This window comes from Halyomorpha halys, unplaced genomic scaffold (assembly GCF_000696795.3).
Source record: "Halyomorpha halys isolate HHAL.00 unplaced genomic scaffold, Hhal_1.1 Scaffold1110.1, whole genome shotgun sequence".
NCBI classification, from domain to species: domain Eukaryota; kingdom Metazoa; phylum Arthropoda; class Insecta; order Hemiptera; family Pentatomidae; genus Halyomorpha; species Halyomorpha halys.
In genome coordinates this window covers 124,404-129,557 of record NW_027115576.1, presented here as the reverse complement: position 1 = coordinate 129,557, position 5,154 = coordinate 124,404, and the positions used below count along the sequence as shown (strand labels likewise).

General features: G+C 31.4%; 1 protein-coding gene across 1 annotated transcript in view; it reads right to left on the bottom strand.

Moving 5' to 3' along the window:
* Positions 1-5,154, bottom strand: part of LOC106688344 (neuroligin-2) — a 58,541-nt gene that overhangs the window by 7,424 nt on the left and 45,963 nt on the right. The window lies entirely within an intron of this gene.

The window sequence follows — 5,154 nt, the reverse complement described above, 5'->3', positions numbered from 1 at the left end:
TAAATAAGGAACATTTGTGTGAAAATAGTTTTTATCTTGGGTACTAAAAGAAGTAAGAATTAACAGAAGTAATTCCACTATAGTAGCTAGCATGGAATAAGGTGGGTTTAAAAAAGTATGGTGTTGCAACCACTCGATTTGCAACTATTCACAATTTGTGCACATCCAATTAGAAATTATTAAGCAGTCGCTGTTATGAAAATAGAAGTTTAGAAAAAAGGTTGAGTATAATAAAGTATAAATAATCCAAAATTAATTTGTAAATCAAAAATTTCCAAAGATTTAAGAAAAAAAAATTAGAAAATAAAACTAACCTGACAATACCTACCAAAATACCACATGTGTTAATAATGAGAAGATAATTGATTTATAAAATATATTTAAAAAAATATAAACACCAATAAACGATATATTTATTATATGATAACCTAAGTTCTAACGTCTAACTAAAGTCTAACCTAATGGAGGATTTTAAAGTTGAATTACTAACTCCCTGCTATGTTCGAATGAAGTGCAACAACATGGTAAAATGCCCACCCACCTTATTTCGTGATGGCTGCTGTAAATTAACTTTTCTTACAATGAAATGCCTAGAACGCCAAATTGTCCATTGCAGGGAATTTATATATTTTTTATTCTAATATTGTAGTAAGGATTAAATAAAACAATAACGGCAGAATAGTCATAATTTCACATATTACTAAAATATGTAATCAGTATTCCTTAAAATTCTCTGTTTATTTCCAAGTAAAGAATAAGAGTTTCCTGCAATAACTGAAATAATATTTGAATCACTTAAATAATATCGCCTGGGTGTTTTCCTACTGCCCGCAGTCCAGTTGAACGGAACAATGTCACGTTTGTTCAATATTTAGCGAGCAGTTGAAGTAGGCAAACAAGAAGAGCGACTGTAATTGTAGTTGAGACAAGATAAATGAGGAGGTGAGATCTATATGTTATATCTAAGTCATTCTAAGGAAGGCCTAATGAAAGTTCTATTCAACGGCCACCTTTTGACAAATGGCTCTCTCATCTGCGCCTCTTAAACATCTCCGTCTATATTTCATGCTCTTCTGTATCCTTGTCCTTCCTTTTGTCGTCTTTTGTTCGCCTATTTGTCCCAGCCCCTTCTCCTTAACGGTAAAAACAGAAATCTTTGGACGAAGAAGTGGTGCGCTATCGGAAAATACAGATAGGAGTATCGGTAACTTATTAATTTTTTTTTAAAATTTATTTATTACCAGGGCCTCAAATAGTTATTATAACAATTTAGATTCACTTATACAAGCAATATTGAAGTGGTTTAAAATAGCGCAAAAAAGACAATCCTAACAATTTACAGAATTAAAATTATTGAATAATTACTATTAATTAAAATAAATAATTTTTTAATATAAATTATGAAAATTATAAAATATATAACTGTCTTACATACGACATAGTAATATTAATGTTTAATAGCAATAAAAATTTAAATAAACTAAATCTGAGATGAATTATAAAAATACTCGTATAGGTAGCGACAGATTTACTTATTGTTCTTTTTAAGGATTATAATAATAATAATAATATTCCTTAAAAAGAACATGATATATAATAGTAATAACTATTATTTGGGCGACACACTATGAAGGTCTAAGTCCTCGTTTCTTGACGTGTTTTTTTGGTTGGGTGAGTTCATCACTCCCACGCCTCTTTTTTTTTTAGTGCCACCTATTGGCTAACCGGCCTCACAAATGCTCGGGGGGAGGTTGTGATGGAGTTTTTATATTATTTTATGCTTAAAAAAATCCCGGGTGGGATCGAGACTCGATCTGACAACCTTTGGGTTGGTAGACGCGCGTCGCCATGTTGCTACCGCTGCCCTCCTTGATTTTTTAAGGATTATCAGAGTTAATTATGCTCTAACAATTAACTTTTTGATTACAAGTGAATCAAAAAGAGATAAAGCAAAACTTACTTATTGTGGATACCCACGAGGAAGATGTCCTTGTCCGTTATACAGAAGTTTGCCTTAAGAAGGATTTGATATAATAAAAAAACAAAAACGATTGTAATGTTACTATTTTTATGCTATGAAAAAAAAATCAGAATAAAAAAATAAAACAACATACCTACTGTCTTCGTTTGTTAAAATTTCGAAACAACGTCAACTTTCTCATTAATTTTAAATAAGCATTATTTAGTTAATAAATAACTACGTGCACAGCTTCGTAAATTAAATATTGCGTATTTTTTATTTAATATGATTTTTCCTTAAGGCTGTAATATATTTGGCCAAAAACAGTACTATTTAACTTTTTCCTTAAATAAGTCACCCATAAAATTTAGTTCTGAAATTGTGAGTTTTCACATTTAATTTTTATGACTTGTATCCATTATAGGAGAGTAAAAGTGCTGGTGAGAAATAAAATAGATTGGAAAAGTTCCGTAACAGAGCATTATTGGGTAAGTGCACCAGTTATTGGCAGGTCAACCTTTGTTTTAAATATTATGTATAGAGTTTGGTGCCAAAAACCGTATAAAAATTGGTGCGAGTTGTAAGCTGAGGATATAATTTACAATTGGAGCCAATTTTAAAATTTCTGTTGTAAACAAATTCCCTATATTTAAAAACAAAGTATGACATGTCAATAAATGGTGCAAATACCCTATGTGTATCTTGTGAGATAGGACCTTAATACAATTGCCCTTAAGGAGGGGTTTCCGTTAAGAGCAGTTTCATTTTAGTAAAAAAAATCCTATATATTTAAAATGTGTTGTAATATGTAAGAGAGGTGGACTAAAGCCTTCTAGAGTAGGGGATTAGTAGAGAAGTAGAGAATAGAAGAGGCTGTATATCAGGTGGGAGGTGAGTTATGAAGGAGTGAGTTGGAAGATTTCCTCTCCTGTAGCAGACATCAATTCTAAAACTCCTTTCTGTTGGAGTTGAGGGCTGGAGGAGACTTTGGCAAAGTAAGAGCTGAAGTTGGTTAAGTCGGCCAATATATCGGCGCCGGGGCTCCGTCGTCCAGATTTGTCTTCGGTTCGCCTCCCCCCCCCTCCCTCCTCCTGGAAGTAATTTAATTTTAAACTAAAGATTAGGAGAATACTTTTTTCCTTCATCGGCCCTCGAGCTGGAGGGGAGGGGGTCGCAATTTTTTTATTTAGCTCCAGTTTAGGCTCCTAACAAAGTTCTCATTCAAAATTACTTTTGTATTCGATTATGCGGAGAGTTTTAACTTCTTAAGGTTGTCATCTCGAGTTTTTTTTTTCTTCTTCCTTTACCTTCAGTAAATAAGGGATTAAGTTTGGGATTGGCCAACATTTTGTATTTTCCTATAGTAGCTCATTTCAAATTAAAATCATTGTTAGTATGCATTAATTTTTAATTTCCGTTCTTTGATTACAAAAAGAAACAAAAAACAAGAAGGTATAAAAAGATAATAGGAAAATTAAACAGTCAGTAATCATTTAATACATATTCGGCAATTCTGAAGAGAAGGAATTATTTAATCGTCTCAGTCTATTTTTGTTTTGAAAATGAATAATGCCTTTATATTCGAGTCAAAAGCATCTTCTAAATTTAAAAAAAATGTTTTATTAAATAAATCAAAAATTAGTATCCAATTCTGTCTCAACACTTTATTTTTCACTAGTCCAACGTTTCGGCCATTCTAGCCATCTTCAATACAATCCCTTCCTCACATTAATTTAAAATTTCTTTTGCAGGCTATTCTGCCCAGGTCATTTTCTTTATTATGAGTTCAAAACCTATTTATTTAAAATTTTAAATCATTAACATTTAATTTTCCTCTATAAGATTATCAAAAATTAAATACACCACCATATAATGATGATAATGGTGGTGTATTTAATTGTATATATAATATATAACCATATAGGTTATATGGTGGTGTATTTAATTTTTGATAATCTTATAGAGGAAAATTAAATGTTAATGATTTTAAATTTTAGATAAATAGGTTTTGAACTTATAATCAAGAAAATGACCTGGGCAGAATAGCCTGCAAAAGAAATTTTAAATTAATGTGAGGAAGAGATTGTATTGAAGATGGCTAGAATAGCCGAAACGTTGGACTAGTGAAAAATAAAGTGTTGAGACAGAGTTGGGTACTAATTTTTGATTTATTTAATAAATAATTACCTTGTAATTATTCAAAAAAATTTTGAAATAATATAATTAAAAAAAATGTTCAAAAAAAGACTGAATGATATATAAGTATATATTTAGTAACTCTTTATTGAAATAATAAAATCTGCCATATTCAAGGGCAGTGAGTATTAAGGATTATGTATTCAACCAAGCCATTTATACACAAAAAAGATTAAAAAAATAAAATAATAAAAATAAAGTAAAAGAGATAATAATAACGACAAAATAATATATGCACATTTCAGATTAACTTAGACAGATTAGTAATAATTAAATAAGTAAACAACTGAGGTTAAGAAAATTAAAATAAATCAATGAAATCAAAAACAAAATCAATCATGTAGAACGCAACATTATCTATTTACAATATTTACTTTATGTCCAGAGATCCCCAAACTACTCCCTGTCACCCACATGTGGATGACAAGGCAAAATTCAGGGATCCTAGCGTCTCTCTCCCAAGCGCATCACTGGTATTGAGAGCCAGTGGTAATTGGGTGAGGTCACTAGAACCACAGACGCTCAGAACTTAAGTGGAGGGGCTAGCCAGTGCCAAAAAATCAATCAGATATTCACAAAAGGTTTCGGGGACACTGCCGTTTCAACTTTGGAGGAGGATTGTAAGGATAGTTGGTGCTGGGATAGTGATTGTGCCAGAGGACTAAGGTAATGAAGTTGTTGGTCGAGGTTGCAGTTAGTACAAGTTAAGAACTAGTTTTTATTTCTTCTTAACCGCAATCCCGACCATCTTATTCAAATTCACATACGGTCAATCATCTATATGTATGATTAAGATGATGATTTAGATTTTGATGGAAATTCGATAATTTAGAAGGTAGAACAAATAGGATGTTGAGGTCATGATGAAGGGTCTTGTTTGTAACATGATATAAGATATTGACTATTGTTCGAAGGAATTGAGACTGAAAGGATTGGATGCGCTTGATGTTCAACGGTTTTTACTGTTCCTATGTCCTATTTATAGTAGAATATATATA